General features: G+C 41.6%; 1 pseudogene; it reads right to left on the minus strand.

Annotated features, from left to right (window-relative positions):
* LOC133386512 (glutathione S-transferase Mu 1-like) overlaps window positions 1-18,383 on the minus strand; it is a 39,000-nt pseudogene extending 20,617 nt beyond the window's left edge.
* Window positions 18,384-20,074: the final 1,691 nt, after the last annotated feature.

A 20,074-nucleotide genomic window follows, 5' to 3' on the forward strand; every position in this document is an offset into this window, starting at 1 on the left:
AATGCATTATATTTGGAACTCTGTATGTTTGACAATACATTTCATGCCTCATTTCCTGCTAGTTGTGAGCTCAAGTAAACACTCAAACAGCAAATTCACATTTTTCATGTCAAAACGCCCTATAGTTCTTGCCTCCCCTGTTGGATGTCACTTGTTAAACAGAATCATGCAAGGGCACATTTTGTTCACACCATAAGCTGTTGTGACATTAAGCCTTAATCTGTCTGCACAGTTCTTGTTTCTTCCCACTGTAAGATTATTTCTAAAAGATCTTCTTTGTTTTTCAATTTCACATTCATTTTTTTGTGCTAAGAATTAATTGTATCAGCAGAAGCAGTCTAGCTAAAACTGACGCCTTTTCCCTAAACTAAAAACTGAGAAATTTAGTGTAGATTATTGGTTAATTCACTGTAATAGGGTATGTTTGTGTGTTCAATCCAGGAAGTCTCCCCCCCCTTTTCTTCCCCTCCCACTCATGTACTGGCCTGTTTACAAGATTGTGAAGGTTAGGAAGCCTATATTGGTATAATGACATTAATTTTCTATCTGGCAGTACCATGAAATTACAGGCGACCATTACAAATCCCAATGGGACCTTAGACCTTAAGATCCTCTTTGGAGACCCTGCTGTAGGCTCCCCAGCTAAGTGAAGTGAGGTGGGTGGCTTATTGATAGTGGCACCTGGGCTTCCTTGACAGGCTCCCCAGACACCTTCTTTATAGTCTTTTTGGCACTGGGTTTTAAAACTGGGTTGTACATTATTATGCTGTATTTATGAAAGGCAGTTTTGTTGCTTATAGGTTGTTGTTATTTTTATCATCATCATCACAACCACATTGTGTTTTCATATTGTGTTGTAAGCCACCTGGCAAAAGTTTACTGATGGGTGGCTAATAATGATAACAAAAATTATATATATATAATATATATAATATAATCACAATATCAAAGAGGCACAGGGCCATGGCCTTCCCATTTTCAGTTGTGGATAGAGTAAGATCCATACTCCCTTTTGTTTTTTTCCAGATGTACAAAAGATAGTAGGAACTGTGCACAGATAATCTTGATGATCCTCACCATACTATCTTTTTGGACAGCATCTTGCACATCACTGATGCTTCATTTGACTGCGGCAACAGCTAGGATTGCATATAGTTGTGTTGCAAACCATCTCAAAAAGGTGGAAATGAATCACTACAAAAGAGACTAAAAGAGCACATGGCTTTTCATAAAATGTGTATGTAATAATTTATATGTAGAGATGGAAATCCAGAAATAATTCCTATAATTCAAATACAAATGCGGAGCATCTCACCATAACAGGAAAGACTATGACTAGGTGACCTATTCACTGGCTCAGTCTGCTGTCCAGATGCTCACTGTTGATGGGCAACTTTAAAGCCCCTGCTCTTTCCTCAGATGGTTCTTTATCTTTAAACCAGTTTGGACCAGAAATCCCTTCAAACAAAGGACTCCTTCAAATAAAGTATTGTCCTTTGACAACTCTCCAAATACAGGACTGACATTCACAATGTAGGACTCATTGGACTGTATTCAGTGCTAGTCTTACTCAGAGTAGACCCACTGAAATTAATAGACAAGATGAGCAGAACAATTCTAACTATAGGAAGCCAGCATAAGTTACCTGTATTCCAAATTCTGTTCAGAAGGAATTTGATTTAAATCACCCTTTTTGCTAGCCTTTTTTCTGCCAGGTTGCTAGATCATATGACTGAGCTAAAATGGGGTTGGAATAAGTATTTGGAATAGGTATGAGTCTCTCCTTGCCCCATCCCACCTCTGCCACACCATACTGGCTTAACATAGGGCAATGTAAATTCTGTCAGCTAAGCCGGGATGAGGAATTTATGCTGGCATATTTGCCAGGAATAGATGGCATACCAGTAGAGTTGCTACAGGTTACTGAGACTGAATCTGTCCAAAGTCTGACAAAAAGAAATATGGAAAAGAAAACAATGGCCCACAGACTGGAAGCGTTCAATATATATCCCAATTCCAAAGAAAGGGGATCCCAGGGAATGCAGTAATTATCAAACTATTGCCTTAGTATCCCATGCAAGTAAAGTAATGCTCAAGATTCTACAACAAAGGCTCTTACCATATATGGAGTGAGAAATGCCAGGTGTCCAAGCTGGATTTAGAAGAGGAAGAGGCAACAGAGATCACATTGCAAACATATGTTGGATAATGGAACGGACCAAGGAACTTCACCCTGTGCTTTTAAGATTACAGCAAAGCCTTTGACTGTGTAGATCATGAAAAACTATGGAATGCTTTATAAGAAATGGGGGTGCCAAAGTATCTGATTGTCCTGATGCACAACCTATACTCTGGAAAAGAGGCTACTGTAAGGTCAGAATATGGAAAACTCGATTGGTTCCCCATTGGAAAGGGTGTGAGACAGGGTTGTATTTTATCACCCTATTTGTTTAATCTATATGCAAAACATATCATACGGAAAGCAGGATTGGACCAAGAGCAAAGAAGTGTGAAAATTGGAGGGAGAAATATCAATAATTTAAGATATGCAGACGATACCACACTATTAGCAGAAACCAGTAATGATTTGAAACGAATGCTGATGAAAGTTAAAGAGGAAAGCACAAAAGCAGGATTACAGCTGAATATCAAGAAGACTAAGTAATGACAACAGAAGATTTACGTAACTTTAAAGTTGACAATGAGGACATTGAACCTGTCAAGGATTATCCATACGTTGGCACAGTCATTAACCCAAATGGAGACAATAGTAATTAGAAGAAGGCTAGGACTGGGGAGGGCAGCTATGAGAGAACTAGAAAAGGTCCTCAAATGCAAAGATGTATCACTGAACACTAAAGTCAGGATCATTCAGACCATGGTGTTCCCAATCTCTGTGTATGGATGTGAACGTTGGACAGTGAAAAAGCGGGTAAGAGAAAAATCAACTCATTTGAAATGTGGTGTTGGAGGAGTGCTTTGCAGATATCATGGCCTGTGAAAAAGACATTTCATCAGACAATCTTCAAGCTCACTTTTTCATTTGGAGCAATCACTTGATTGGCTAATTTCAGTATCACTATGCAGTCAGTTCAAAATGGCATAGGATACTATTATTATTATTATGACAAAGTAATAATAGATGGAAGGATCTGTCAGTTTTGGTTTTCTCCGTTTCTCATTTTTCCAATCATAAATTCAGTTCTCCACATTTCTGCAGATTTGCCATTTTTTTAAAAACAATTCCTCATGAAAATTCTTCAGCATTATAGTATTTGCAGATGATACAAAATTGGGAGGGATAGCTAATACCTTGGAAGTCAGAAACAAAATTCAAAGGGATTTTGATAGGCTGGAGCATTGTGCTGAAAACAACAGAATGAAATTTAACAGGGATAAGTGCAAAGTTCTACACCTAGAAAAAAGAAATCAAATGCACAGTTGTAAGATGGGGGATACTTGGCTCAGCAATACGACATGTGAGAAGGATCTTGGGATTGTTGTTGATCACAAGCTGAATATGATCCAACAGTGTGATATTACTACAAAAAAGGCAAATGCTATTTTGGACTGCATTAACGGAAGAATAGTTTCCAAATCATGTGAAGTATTGGTTCCCCTCTCTTTGGCACTGGTTAGGCCTCATCTTGAGTACTGCATCCAGTTCTGAACACCACACTTTAAGAAGGATGCAGACAAAATGGAATGGGTTCAGAGGAGGCCAATGAGGATGATGAGGGGACTGGAAATAAAGTCCTATGAGAAGAGACTGAAAGAACTGGGCATGTTTAGCCTTGAGAAGAGAAAACTGAGGGGAGATAGGATAGTACTGTTCAAGTACTTGAAAGGTTGCCACACAGAGGAGGGCCAGGATCTCTTCTCGGTCATCCCAAAGTGCAGGACACGGACTAGAGGAAGCCAGATTTCAGCTAACTTCAGGAAAAAAATCCTAATTGTTAAAGCGGTATGACAATGGAATCAATGACCTAGGGAGGTGGTGGGCTCTCGAACACTGGAGGCCTTCAAGAGGCAGCTGGACAGCCACTTGTTGAATATGCTTTAAGTTGGAATCCTGAATTGAGCAGGGGATTGGACTTGATGGCCTTATAGGTCCCAACTCTATGATTCTATTATTATAATATGAATTTCCTCCTAATAAACACATTTTGTATGTAGTTGTGACTAACACATTTTTGCAAGCAATGTCTCCTGATATAATGCATTTTTATGTTATTTTCACCAATATATTCATTTTAGGCACATTTTCCCTTATATATGAATTTTTCTAAATATTGTTTGCTTGGAGAACTCTATCACAAAATTTGGAAAAGTGTGAATTTAGGAGGTTGACTGTACTTCAGCTCTCATATTGTTCCAGAAAATGCAAATTTGATAAATTTGGCTTTCAGTGCAAATCAAATCTAATTTCTCCCCCATCCCTCTGTTAAAGTCAGATTTTCTGCAGGGAAAACTGTGAAAGCAGTTTGCTTAGCTGCAGACATGAATACCTTGCTCTCTCCCCCCTGGGGAAAAAAAACCACTCACAAAACAAAAGGGACAACTTAGGGGCGCTTAGACTGTCTGATATTAGAACTGCAGGTTGGTAATCAAATGTGCCCAGGCCATCTAGTCTGGTCTCAGACCTGGATATAATTTTTGTCTTTTTAAAATAAAAGCTTTTTCTTCAAAGTGCTTCTAGGTCTTTATGACATTAAGCTATATTTCTTTGGTATATTGGGTAACATTTCATCCTTATAAAATATGCTGAATCCAACATATAACCATCGGAAAGGATACTTAAACACTCTCAAGACCTCATATTTCAAGGACCTTCCTAACATTAAAAAGAAGGCATCTGTCAAATAAGGTTGAATGAAGGGGCTGTAAAGGAAGGGGAGAAAAGAAACACTTCTGTGAAACAAATAAATAAATTGCATCAAATATAGATATATGCAAGGCATGGAAATCTCTGCTTCAAGCATATTTTTGACTTCAGAAAAAAATTAAATGCAAGCTGGGATAAAGCACCTAGCTAAGCAGAAAAGGACCTTTTGGAGTCAGATATTTGTGAATAAAGTGTCTGTCGCAGAAAGGTAATACAAATGATATACAGTTGCTTTGTAGTCATTGGGTCTTTAATTGAGCAGACGGATGTGTTGCTAGCATAATGGATCTTGGGAACTGAGACTGAGGATGAGGTGCTGTTGTTTTGTGTCTCAAAGCCACACATTTGAAGTGTAGGTGAATACAAACCATTTAAGAAATAATTGGTCTGACCCAGCAGCTGAGTAGCCATTTTGGCAGCAGTAAAAGAGGTGTTACTTAGGTGACAGAAGACAATGAGACAGAAATATATATAACACAATATTTACTGCCCTCAAAAATGTCAACCTAATGAAAAAAAAGAAAGGAGGGTGGAAAACTACAAAAGATTTCTTATCTCTTTGAGATCTAACTTTGCCTTTGGAAAATCTACTGCTTTATTAGGCAAATTTGAGTCTCTTTCCATCTTTCTTGACAGTTTTGTTTCTAAACCAGCTTCATTTGTTATTGTGATTCCTTGTTTCTTATTCATTGTCTCCCCTGCAAATTACGGCAACATCTCTCTCCTCTGCTTTCACTTCCCTGTGCAGACCTTTCAAAATGTCATCATCAAAAGTTCCACCTCCACCACATCATATTCAATATGGAGAACTGTTTTCTTCTTGTTTAACATGTCTGGTGTTCTAAGGGTGCTTCCAGATTCTATCACATACTGGCAAATTCAGATTTCACAGTTAAAGTTGATTTGGAGGACTTGCACAACAAATCCACTGCTCCAAAGGATCAGACTTTTTGCGATAAGAAAAGTGATGGGGAAATGCACTGGAAGTTGGGATAAAACTTGCTTTGTCACAATGTCATCTAAGCCCCCACAAACAAATCAGGATACCTTCAATCAATAGCTGGCATTGTCTAACCTCCCTGAAAACAAATCAGAATAAACGCTCAGTAAACAGATTGTTTGGCAGTGATCTAAGGAAGAGTGTTGTCCATCCTACGTGCCTCCAAAATATACATGGAACACAAAAATCCAGTAGTGCTTATGTCAGAGTGCTATTGCACTCAGGTCCTGCTTTTAGGCTTCCCATAGGCATCTAGTTGGCCACTGTGGGAACAGGATGTTAGATTAGATGGGCTATTGTCCTGATCCAGCAAGTTCTTCTTATATACTTATTTTAGATATATTTGCTCAGTTTGCACAATTTACCATCCAAAGCCTTAACATCACAACCTCCTTCTTGAACTGTCTGTAGAATTTGAAATTTTGGAGGGCAAGCAATATCATAGCAGGAGGAGTGGTATGTGTAATAATTATCATTATTATTAATAATAACTATACATCTAATTTTTACATATATTGAATAATTTATAATGTATACATAATTTATTTATAGACTGCCCTCCATTAAATTGGTGGGTGGCGCTTTATTTAAAATACTACAATAAAACCATTTCCAAAGCCATTAAAAAAAGAGAGTGGGGAGAGGGAGAAACTGTGAGAGACAGAAAAAAAATATACTTGCCTGCATTGGTAAATGCAGCGGGGGTAGAAAAGCAAGCTTTCACAACCAGTATGTATTCACTCTACTGTGCAAGGATCTGTGTGTGCAAAAGGCTGTTAAAGTTGCCCCACTGGACAGAATTTCTGTACTCACGGACTGCTTACACACTCCTTCGCACTGATCAAGAACTGCACACACAGTGATGAAGGGAAGTTTGATTTTTGTCAGCTGTGGAAGCACCAGAAGGAGTGTGAGGACTATCTGAAAGAAATTTTGAGAAAAAGAAGAATCTGGCATCAGACCTCATCCCATCCCCAAAATCGATGAGCAACATGATCCAATCCAGCAGCACTGGGGTGTCATTCTCTGGACTAGACTGGGGAAATAATGGGGGTTTCTCTAAAACTATCAATAATAGTCTTCAGTCAGTATGAAGTTTGACTCTTCTTGCTCTTTGCTTCTATTCATTCTTTCTGCTTCTATTGCCCTACCACAGCAAAATAAAAAAAAAATAGTGGACCAGAAAAAAAGGAACACATGTATACCTGCAACAGCTGGAGGGCAAGAGCAGTTCCAAATCTCTGAAAATGATAGCAGCCCCCCTCTTTTTTAAACTAAAGGTCAGCTTTCAGTGCCAGGGTGAGGGTGGCAAGGGCAGACATTTTCCAAGGTCCCAAAGCCGGCAAGGGGCCCACCATGCCACCAATGCCTCCATTCTCCTTTTCTGCAGATGCTCCAAGAAGACCTGAGGCAACATGAGCAAATAGTAGGTTAGCATACCTTACCTCACCCAGGCTAAGGGGACCCACTGAGAAGAGTTGGCTGTCTGTGTTTATGGGTTTGGGGCAAGAGGCCCATACTGGGGGGGGGGCTCTTCTCCTCATACATACACAGACAGTGTACTGCATCACCACCAACATTGCGCCTTGCCCACTCATGTCATGTACACTAGGGATGGGATCTGTTGGCTGGTGCCACTTCAACAGCATTTGGTCGACCTAAACGGCTGGCATTGATTACAGTTCGTTCTGTATCCACCAGTTGCTGATTTTACTGATCCATGGTGGGGGGTTTTGCTCAGAAAAACATTGCTATTAATATAAATATAGATTTTTAAAAGGAAATACTGATATTTTGAAGAAAATATTGATATTCTATTATTTATTTATTTATTTATTTATTTTATTGCATTTGTATACCACCCCACAGCCGAAGCTCTCTGGGCGGTTTACAACAATTAAAAGCATTAAAAACAAATATACAAATTTAAAAACATTTTTTAAAAAGCAATTTAAAAACACATGCTAAAATGCCTGAGAGAAGAGGAAAGTCTTGACCTGGCACCAAAAAGATAACAGTGTTGGTGCCAGGCACACTTCATCAGGGAGATTGTTCCATAATTTGGGGGCCACCACTAAGAAGGCCCTCTCCCTTGTTGCCACACTCCCAGCTTCCCTTCGAGTAGGCACCCGGAGGAGGGCCTTGGATGTTGAGTGTAGTGTATGGGTGGGTTCGTGTTGGGAGAGACGTTCCATCAGGTATTGTGGTGCTAAGCCATGTAAGACTTTATAGGTTAAAACCAGCACCTTGAATCGAGCTCGGAAACATACAGGCAGCCAATGCAAGTGGGCCAGAATTGGTTTTATATGTTTGAACCGTCTGGTCCCTGTTACCAATCTGGCCGCTGCATTTTGCACAAGCTGCAGTTTCCAAACCGTCTTCAAAGGCAGCCCCACGTAGAGCGCATTGCAGTAATCTAACTTGGAGGTTACCAGAGCATGGAAAACTGAAGCCAGGTTATCCTTGTCCAGAAAGGGGCGTAGCTGGGCCACCAAACTAAGTTGGTAGAAGGGACTCTGTGCCACCGAGGCTACCTGAGCCTCAAGTGACAGAAATGGTTCTAGGAGAACCCCCAAGCTATGAACCTGCTCCTTCAGGGGGAGTGCAACCCCATCCAGGACAGGTTGGACATCCACTATCCAGTCAGAAGAACCACTCACTAGCACCATCTCAGTCTTGTCTGAATTGTTGTAAACTGCCCAGAGAGCTTCGGCTATGGGGCAGTATACAAATGTAATAAATCATCATCATCATCATAATGGAGCCTCAGTTTATTAGCCCTCATCCAGTCCATTGTCGCAGCCAGGCACTGGTTCAGCACATTGACAGCCTCACCTGATGAAGATGAAAAGGAGAAATAGAGCTGCGTGTCATCAGCATACTAATGGCAGTGCACTCCAAAGCTCTGGATGACCACACCCAACGGTTTCATGTAGATGTTGAACAGCATGGGAGACAGAACTGACCCCTGCGGAACTCCATACTAGAGAGTCCAGGGTGCTGAGCAATGTTCCCCAAGCACCACCTTCTGGAGCCGACCCGCCAAGTAGGAGTGGAACCATTGCCATGCAGTCCCTCCCACTCCCAACTCAGCCAGTCATTCCAGAAGGATACCATGGTCGATGGTATCAAAAACCACTGAGAGATCAAGGAGAATCAACAGAGTCACACTCCCCCTGTCTCTCTCCCGACAGAGGTCATCATACAGGGTGACCAAGGCTGTTTCCATGCCCAGACCAGGCCTGAAACCCGACTGAAATGGATCCAGATAATTGGTCTCATCCAAGAGTGTCTGGAGCTGGCCTGCCACCACTCGTTCCAGGACCTTGCCCAGGAATGGAACATTTGCTACCGGCCTATAATTAAGATTTTCTGGGTCCAGGGAGGGTCTCTTCAGGAGTGTTCTCACTACTGCCTCTTTCAGGCAGCCAGGGTCCACCCCCTCTCACAGAGAGGCATTAATCACTTCCCTGGCCCAGCCGGCTGCTCCATCCCTGCTAACTTTTATTAGCCAAGAAGGGCAAGGATCCAGCACAGAAGTGGTTGCATGAACCTGTCCAAGCACCTTGTCAATGTCCTCAAACTGTACAACTGAAACTCATCCAAGAAATCAGACCAAGGCTGTGCTCTGGATACCCCGCTTGATTCACCTGCTAGAACACTGGAGTCTAAGTCCTGGCGGATGCTAAAGGTTTTATCCTGGAAGTGCTTAGCAAATTCATTACAGCGGGCCTCAGATGGTTCTACCACGTCCTTGGGGCCAGCATGTAATAACCCCTGGACAATTCTGAAGAGCTCCGCTGGGCGGCAGATTGATGATTTGATAGTGGCAGCAAAATATTGTTTTTTTGCTGACCTCACTGCCCCTAAATACAGCTTACCATAGGCACTTACCAGTGTATAATTGCATCCACCAGGAGTTCATCTCCATCTGCACTCAAGCCGTCTCCTATATTGTTTCATTGCTCTCAGCTCTGGGATATACCATGAGCTTTACACAGGAGAGGGCGCTCAGGAGCAATCATGTCAACTGCCCACGTCATTTCTGTATTCCACTGTTCAACCAGGGTTTCGACAGGAGTGCCAGCCCTATCAGCCGGAAAACTCCCCAGAGCCCTTTGAAAACCATCCGGATCCATTAGTCTCTGGGGGTTCACCAACTTAATAGGTCCCCCACACTTGCAGAGGGGAAAAGCCACTGTAAGTCTAAACTGCAGCAAGCAGTGATCTGTCCATGGTCACCATCTCCATGTCTAGTTGCAAAAACCAAGTCTAGAGTATGCCCTGCTACATGTGTTGGGCCAATGGCATATTGGGTCAGCCCCATGGTTGTCATGGAAACCATGAAATCCTGAGCCACCCCAGATAAGGTGGCCTCAGCATGGATGTTGACATCCCCCAGAACCAACAGTTTGGGGGATCTCAACAGTACACCCGAGACCACCTCCGACAGCTCAGCTAGGGAGTCTGTTGGGCAGCGGGGTGGGCAGTACACCAACAGAATCCTCAGTCTGTCCCGCTGACCCAACACAAGGTGCAAACACCCCAGACCAGTAGTCACATGGACAGGGTGCTCCAGAGGGAGATGGAGCTCCTATAGACCACAGCAACCCCCCCTCCCTGACCCTCAGGTCTACCCTGATGCTGAACCAGGTACCCTGGCAGACATAGCTGGGAGAGACTGACTCTGCCCTGCTCACCCACCCAGGTCTTTTTTTTTATCATTAATTTTTATTCAAATTTTCAAAGACAAAAAACAAAACAAAACAAAAACAATTAAACAATAAAATAAAATGTCGACTTCCGATTTGTTGCAGATCAGTTATAGGTCTAGAATATATAACAATCCTATCTCTAAAATTATATTATAAAATCACTTTCCTCCAGTAGTTATCTTAATTAATCATCAAATCTCATAAACATTATTTTATTCTTTCCACAAAAAGTCAAAGAGAGGTTTCAATTCCTTGAAAGATATATCTTTCAATTTTTCTCCAAATAAACATATCGCTTGATCCATCTAATTCAAATCTGTTAGGCCCAATAATTTCAATAGCCATTCTTCCATTATCTATATTAACTCCATCTTCCATCTTCAATAATCCTGTTAAGTCCAGTAATTTCAGTAGCCATTCTTCCGTTATCAATATCCCATAATAATCTTGTTGTCATAGCCATAGTCCAAGTAAACATATCAATTAATCCATCTCGTCAAATCTGTTAAGTCCAATAATTTCCATAACCATTCTTCCATTATCAATATTAATTCCATCTTCCATCTTCAATAGTCCTGTTAAATCCAGTGGTTTCAGTATCCATTCGTCCATTATCAGTATCCCATGATGATCTTGCTGTCATAGCCATAGTCATATAACAAGAGTCTGATGGGAATTTCCCCCATCACAAATATGTCTTTGCCATCAATTCTGAATATGTTGTTGAAATATTGTTGTAAAGTCACATCTCTGCTCTGGGTGCATCTCTGCTCTGTCACATATTTGTAGTTAATTCCATAAATTCTTTCCATGTCAAGCCCCATCACATCATTCCAGTCAAGAATTCTGAATATGTTGCTGAAGTATTGCTGCAAAGTCATATCTCTGTTCTTCTTTTTTACAAAATGCACTGGCTCATCTCTTAAGAGTTTCTCCACTGTCACATATCTGTAGCCAACTCCATAGATTTTTTCTATGTCAAACTCCATCACATCATTCCAGTCCAGAAAATTATCCAAGACATTGATAACTTTACCACCAAAATCTTCATTAATTTCTTCAGAGACAACGTTGAATTCCAAACAGTCAACTTTATTTCTAACATCCATAAAATCCAAATCTTTTTCAAATTTCACATTTGTTCCAATCTCCAGGTCTTGTAGCTTCCCTATCCCATCAAACTCCTCTCTCACAGAATCCACTATTTCTTTAAGCTCCTGCGTCATTTTGTTAAGTTCAATTTTCATCTCCTGTCTACCCTGTCTCAGGGTTTGTTTCGTTATCTCAATCTCATCCATTATTTTCTGAAACATAATTTCTTCCATGGTCTCATTCACTTTCTTGGTTGTCATTCTTAAAACCACAGAGACAAAAATTATTTCAGCCACAATTGGGTTAATATTTCAGGCTTGCTTGTATCAGTGTAGACAATACAGCCTGCCTTATCTCTATGTGTTCAGGAATACAAAACAAACTTAGTTCCCAACATCAAAACAATTAGTGGTGTCGTGAACAAGCAGATTCGTCAAAATGAAATAGACCAAAAAAAATTTTTTTCCCCCCTCCTCGAAATAGAAATCCCTCTTCCGTTGATATCTTTAGAATGCACCTCCAGGACAGCTTTTTGCGATAAAAACAAAGATAAGCTTTTTCGATTTCTTTCCTCCTTAATTTCGTTAGTGAAAGAGAAAAGCACTCACCTAGAATTTCTTCACAGCTGATTCATTGACAAATCTCTTTTTTGCTGCACCAATTTAAGCCAAGTGGAAAAAGAAGATAGAAAGAAGGATGCTTATCTGCCTGTTAGAGTCCGTTTTTTCTTTAAAGAAAAGATAAATGTGTCGCTGTAATCAGCTAGAGCTTGATGAAAGTCCATCCGGCATTGCAGTTTGAACTTTCTCTCATAAATAAATGAAATCCAGTCCTCCCCACAAAAACAGGCTTTGGGGTTGATCTCTACGTTTCTCCCTGCCCGGGAGAAAATCTTTATCAGTCAAAATGAGCGTTCTGGCTAATTTTAAAGCTGAAAAAGCTTCTTCTGAGACGAGAGCTCACTCAGAGGCAGCACAGGCAAAGCAACCCTTCCCGGAAGTCCTCACCCACCCAGGTCTCAGTTATACATGCCAGATCGGCTGCCTCACCCACAATTATGGACCGATCTGGCATTTAGGAGCAGCATCCGGAGGTCTGAGAGCTGGCTGAAATATCAATAAATTATTCTTATAATCAATGTTTTAGAGGTAGATTTTTTTAAAAAAAAGTCTGTTTTCAAAAACAGCTGCAGAAATTTGAAACATTAAAATCCGATGGTCAGCTATTGAGAATAAGCAAAATATCCTCTGGCTTCCTTACTTGTTGATGGCAGCAGTGAAAGCCAGTTTGTCTGCCTGGTGTTGCACAGCCTTTCTCTCTCTCTCTCTCTCTGTGGAATTGCCCCCTCTTCAGCCTCCTACAACGTGGTCCTGCTTCAGGCAGCTGCCCCACAGGAGGTGGCTGAAGAGGAAGGCTCTGAAGGAGAGCCTCACCACCAGCCTCTGGTTGAAATGGATGAGGAAGAGTGCTGCCTTTGAGAGTGGAGGGAAGAGAGCTACCCACTTTTGCTGCTAGACTGTCCTTCATGTTCTTGAATGGACAGATGGGCAGAGATGGCCAGGCAGGAATCTCCCCAAAATTGTTCTTTTTAAGTGTTTTTAAATTTGTATATTTGTATATTTGTTTTTAATGTTTTTAATTGTTGTAAACTGCCCAGAGAGCTTTGGCTATGGGGCGGTATACAAATGTAATAATAATAATAATAATAATAATAATAATGAAAAATTAGGTACCAAACTCGAACTGAGCGAATTCTCACACATCCCTAATGTACACTCAAGTTGCCATGTCTGGGCAGCTTCCATGTTGATACAGCAATAGTGCAAGGGTGAACTGTGGCCTGTGGAGGCATTAAAGTTCACTGGTTTATAAGACCTGGTATCAGCAGGGTTATTTCGGGAAGTATGTTCTGTTGTGGTGGCTCCCCTGCTGGACTTCACATGAGGGTCTGGAGGGATCAGCAAATACTGAATAATTCTGACCCTTTGCATTATTATGCCTGCTCCTGAGGATAATTAGCATTAGCATTTATTGCTTACCCTTCACCCAGAGGTCCCAGGGCAGGTTACAAGAACCTTAAAATACAGTGTTAAAAACAATTAAATCAACCAGAGTCACAAAATAGGGTGGGTCCTAAAAAGGTGTCACTGGTATCGAAACCCAGGATAAAGAGGTATGTTTTCAGTATTCATCTAAAGCTGTACAGTGAGGTTGCCAGATGCACCTCGGTTGGGAGGGAGTTCCACAACTTAAGGGCTGCCACAGAAAATGCCCTCTCCTGGGCCACTCCCCCTGTGGTTCTGAGGGTGGTGAAACTACCAAAAGGGTCCCCTCTGCTGATCTCAACACCCAAGAGAGTCTGTAGGAATGTCTTGCCCAGTGGGGAGCTGGCACTGAGATGGGAGCTGGCGCTCAGCTATAACTGTTTCTTTAAGTTAAAGAGCTCTATTCAAGTAAGTCCTACTCAGAGAAGACCCACCTAAGTTAGTCATGTCTATTAATTTGAACGGGTCTATTCTGGGTAGAACTAGCACTGAATACCACCCAAAAATATGTAGTTTGCAATAAATAAATAAACAAACATCAGCAGCTTACTGAGGATTACATCAGGTAATACATCCCCATCAGACAACACACTTCTATAAAGATACATGTGATAGTAAATGCGATTATCTGAATCTAGTTTTTGTACTGCAGTTCTGGCAGTGTAGAACCTTTCAGGTGCTGAGGTGCAAAGGTAGCTTTGTCATAATGTTCAACATGGTGATGAGAGGTCACCAATAAAAGGAATCTACAGTAGACTATTGAAATCTTCAAGATCCTTTAACAGATTTTATAAGCTAAAGCAGTTGTCACATGCACCCTACTCAGATTCAGAATTGGGCTCTTAAAAATACAAAGTCCCATGCTTGTAAAATAGCTTGGTTATTTCTAACCCAGTTCTGGAACTTTGCAGCATCCCCAATAATGTGACTGGGTCTGATCCCCCTTAAACTCCCATGGGCATCTGTGATGGGGATCAGTAGGGTTGGAGACAGAGCCTCCCTCTCCAGCACAGTTGGCACTTCTGATGCCCTGGTCCACAGTTCTGATGTTGGTTGGGGCATGTTTCAGGATTGTTCTAGGAAGTGGCTTGGATCTGAGGGATACCAAGCCCCCAGACTTGGTAGATATTTACCAGTCACTAAATCTGTCCCTGCCATGTATCTCTTTTCTCCTCCTCCCCTCACAGGTTTTATTGAATTCATGTAAACCACTCTGGCACTGCAATGTAACGAAGTACAGGGAATAAATGAATCAATTAAATAAACACAAACCTAGCATGAGGTACATTAAACTAGATGTTATAGAAAAGTGGGGAAACTAGACATTTGGCAAGCATATTTTGAACCAGCTCTTGCTCTTATTTATTACATACTTTGCAAATATGTGATCTACAAACCCCTCCATGGGGTCTAGGTTTAAAATCCTTTTTCACTCAAATTTTGAGGATACTGTAATAAAACAGTGCTTTATAACCCATTCAAGGTCTATTAAATAAAAGCAGTGAAGAAACCCTGTTCTGTCTGAGATAGGCTTGTCAAGTTAATCTAATTTCCATGACCGTGTGCACAAGGCATGCTAAAGCTATAGTCTTCTCTGGGTGATTTTAAGAATTAATTATTTAGGTTTCCTATTTCTATTTAATAATATCTGTACATTACTGCATTCCATTTATTCCTTTATGGTTTACAATATTAGTCTAATTATTGCTCTGGGTACCTCCATGCATGATATGGTAGAAAACATTCCCCTCATCAAACTGTGGAAAGAACTGCTGATCCAGGGCAACCATCAAGCAAAGAAAAGTTTGTTAGGCCCAATATGCTAATAAATTCTGGCAAGATGCTTGTTGCAAAAATGTCAGCTTGTCAAAGACTTAATCATGGCTGATCGTCCTGGAATCTTCCTATTGTACTGGGAGAAATTATTGTTTACAACTTCAGAGCATGTGAGCTTGTTAGTTTCACTGGGTCTTTTTCCAGGGAATGGAAAAGAAAGGAAATAAAACTCCAGTCTGGACTTGATTCTGTGACTGTCTCAATGTTTGTTTCAAAGATCACCATCAGGGTTATGTGAGGAGCAATTAATAACAAACATCACAAGATGCATCCTGCAACAAAATGTTGCAGTTTAGAGTGCTTTCGCTCATGGTTCCAGCTACTCCATTCAGTTTCCCCTGGAACTCCCAGCTATCTATTTTTTTACCCAAGTCAGTTAGCATTCTATACACATATCCATAGTCCAACAACATCTGGAGGGCACCATGTTGGCTACTGCTACTGTACACAATTCAACTTGGTTTTTTGGGGGGGGATGTATCCCTTAGGGTTTTGTTGTTTTTTTACTTCAGCAAACCTAGCAGTTCCTCTGGGCGTGCCATTATCTCCCTCTTGGAGATTGATGGTGGCATTTGGCTGCATAAACACTCAGAGAATTCATATTGCTATTAATATTATATTATTGATTTTTTTTCTCATTTCATTTTCCTTCATTTATATTCCACCCTTCTTCCTTCATGGAGTACAGGGCGCCATTCATGTGGTTCCCAGGATATCTCCCATCCAGGCACCGACCAGACCTGGACCTGCTTAGCTTCAGCAAGGTGGTGGATAAGAATGGCAAGATCTTTCCATTTTGGTTCTTTCAGTTTCTAATTTTTCCAATCTTAATTCGCTACTCTGCATTTTTATAGCAATTTGTGATTCTTTTTTACAAAAATCTTTGTGAAAATCCTTCAGCATTTTAGTGTGAATTTCTCCTACTAAACCCCATTTTGTATGCTGTTTTGACTAATGTAGACATTTCTACAAGCAATTTCTTGCAATATAAAGCAATGATATATTCATTTTATGCACGTATTCCCCTAATACATGCATTTTTGTAAACATTGGTTGTATTATACATTTCGAATGCATGCAAATTTCAAAGGATGGCTGTGTTTCAGTTTGCATGGTTTCAGAAAGTGTGGATTTGATATATTCTGCTTTAAATTCAACCTGAATCAAGTTGCTCCCCCATCCCTAGCGATGGCCCCATGCACTTTCAGACTGTACTTTGGCCATGCTCATGGCTAAGAGATAGAAGCGATGAAATGGAAATATCCCAGTCATGAATTCGCTTGGCAAGTATCTTAGCCGCTGCCCTGTCATCTGCAATAAAGGGTTAATCATACTGATCTGCATTACAGGGCTATTGTAAGGATTGCAATGATACAGTGTACATGCAGCACTTCAAATGTTCAAAAAAAAGCACTGCATAAAATGCTGTATAACCACTACCACCACCATTTGGTTTCACATAGCCATTTATTTATTTTATTTATTATTTCAATTTATATACCGCCCTTAGCAAAATAGCTCTCAGGGCGGTGAACAAACAAGATAAAATACAATATATCATAATAAAATACAAAAACATATACAAACAAACAACAAAAAGCACAGCAAAAACAAAATAAATACTACAAAAATTAAAAATACAGATTAAAAGATTAAAAAAGATTAAGAAGATTAAAATGCCTGGGAGCATAAAAAGGTCTTTACCTGGCGCCGAAAAGATGGAAGTGTAGGCGCCAGGCGTACCTCTTCGGGGAGGCTGTTCCACAACTCAGGGGCCACCACAGAAAAGGCCCTAGATCTCGTAACCACCCTCCGGGCTTCCCGATGGGTTGGTACCCGGAGGAGGGCCTTAGATTCTGAACGAAGTGAGCGGGTAGGTTCATAGAGAGAGAGGCGTTCCACAAGGTATTGAGGTCCCACGCCGTGTAAGGCTTATAGGTCAAACAAACAACAAACCAGTGAAATTATAAAAAGGTAATTGTTGTTGTTATGTACCTTCAAGTCAATTATGACTTATGGCGACCCTATGAATCAATGACCTCCAAAATCATCTGTCATGAACCACCCTGTTCAGATCTTGTAAGTTCAGGTCTGTGGCTTCCTTTATGGAATCAATCCATCTCTTGTTCGGTCTTCCTCTTTTTCTACTCCCTTCTGTTTTTCCCAGCATTACTGTTTTTTCTAGTGAATCATATCTTCTCATTGTGTCCCTCTTATTCCCAGCAGTGGGTTGGCGAAAGCTATGAAAGGGACCCTGCCCCACCCTAGGGCTGGGGCATGATATCCGGGGATGTGGCCCCAAGCAGGATTCGCAGTCATGAGCATACCTGCATCTGGACCTGTTGCATCTGCCCTGGTTGAATTCCCAACATATTTTCTTGGACTATTCCCTTCAGGGAAGTCGCTTGAGTCAGGCCTCCTCCCCGCACCTCCTGAATCCATAGTTTGTCACAAATCAAGTCCCACCGCATATTCTTATTGCTGGCTGCTTTGTGACAGAATTTTTTATCATAGGTGATTGCTGCATGATCACCGGCCTTAGCCCTGGCCATATAAACAGAACTCATGGTTAGGTAGGCTGCCTGTACAACCCTCATGTAAATTAGGTATCCCTGTGCCCAGTTGTCAAAAGTCCTCTTGACATGTCTCCTACGTCCCCTATTGTGGTTGGAGTCAGAGTGATCCTCTTCCTCAGATCTAAGGAGGGAGAAAACGTCCACATTGTGGCCATCCAGGATCTTTTTCCTGACTCTGCGGGAAAGATGCTCACTTGGGGGGTCATCCCCGTCCTTAACTGGTGGACAATGCATCCCTTGGGATGGGGTGTCCACATTATACCCCCAGACTTCCCCTGCAGAGGCCGTGGTTCTGGTCAATTCCTTACATCTGTGCCATGCCCACCCTGGGAGCCCTGGTATAGAACCTCTGGATCTCCAGTATGTATGTCCCTCATGTGGTGCATCCTCATCTGAGGAAGAGGACTCACCTGATGATCCCTCAGTGTCAGATTCCAACCCGTCCCTACGGCCTCTCCTGCAGCAATGGTGCCTAGTTCGGGATGAGGATCTGCGCCGTCCCAGAGTTGGCCCCGGTGTTTCTGGGGTGTTGGGGGGGGATGGCTGCTGCCTGCTGCCCTGCCCCGGTCACCCCAATGGATTCCCCACCCCTCGTGGGGGGTGGCTGCTGTTGACAGCTCTCTGCCCGCAACTGCATCACCACCTCTCTCATCTCCTGCATAGCCTGCCAGAGGGCTGCATTGTCTGGCATGTTATCCAGTGCAGCAGGTGCCTGAGAGGGAGCAGTAGCTTGCCTACCTCTCCTGCCCCCGACACTCTTCTTACGTGGAGGTGAGAGGGAAGGCTTGCCGGCTTCAGTGGCGTGTTTTTTAGGGGGCATGGCAGCTGAAAGAAAACTGCAGGACTAACATGTTAATTCAAGGCATGAACTCAGAACCCTGGTGCTCACAAGCAGTACACAGCTTTAGTACCGACGTTAGCCCAACTTTCATGACTTTGTGAATGGAAATAGGGTTGGGAGGGGTCTATACAACCAATGAGTACAACTCCCTGCTCAGTGCAGAAATCCATGTAAAATTATGACAATACATGTAATAGCAATAACAACAACAACAATAAGGGTGCTGCATTGGTATTGTCTAATTGTATTATTTTAAACTGTGTTTGAATTATTTTAACTGTATGTATGAATGGTTTTAATACTGTAAATAGTTTAATTCGATTTTAATCTAGACTTGTGTATGTTTTTAATTATATGTGTTCTTTTATCTGGAAGCCGCCGTGAGTTCCAGTTTTGGAAAAAGGGCGGGGTAAAAATAATGATAATAAATAAATAAAAATAACAATAACTAACAACAACAACAACAACAACAACAATAATAATAATAAGGAAAGCAGTCATGTTGCTGTAGTTCAACACGGGGGATCCTACCAGCACCGCCCTGTTTATGCTGGTGATGATTAGCTACTGATAAGCATAATGTGGTTCAGCACCCTAGTACCTAGAGTTTTCAGTGCTACTACCCTTCTAATAACAATCACAACCACCACCATCATAGCAACAATAAAATTACCAATACTAGTAGCAGTAGCAGTAGCGGCAGCAGTAATAAGGATGATGATGATGATAATGATAATGGTAGTGGTAGTAATTTTAGTAGTAGCTGTAAGAAACTTTATCTGTCTTGCACAAAGTTAGCCCAGGATGGAGAAACACTGCAAGGTCTGTCTTGCAGGCTGGTGGCCAGCATGTGGCCTAAGAAGGAGAGGGCCCGGCCTCTTAAAGTGGCTTTTTGTTTTTTAAATGCGCCATTGCCTCCCCAAATGTTCTAGGGGGAAGCCCTCCCTTCTCTGCCTGCAGAGCATTTGAAGCCTTCTTAGGGTTGCCAGGTCAGAAGCATCCCAAAACCTGAGATTTTAGGGGCGGGCCCAAGTGATGTCATGGGGCGGGCCCGAGTGATGTCATTAAGCATGACACATTAAGC

This window comes from Rhineura floridana, chromosome 6 (genome assembly GCF_030035675.1).
Source record: "Rhineura floridana isolate rRhiFlo1 chromosome 6, rRhiFlo1.hap2, whole genome shotgun sequence".
Classification (NCBI taxonomy): domain Eukaryota; kingdom Metazoa; phylum Chordata; class Lepidosauria; order Squamata; family Rhineuridae; genus Rhineura; species Rhineura floridana.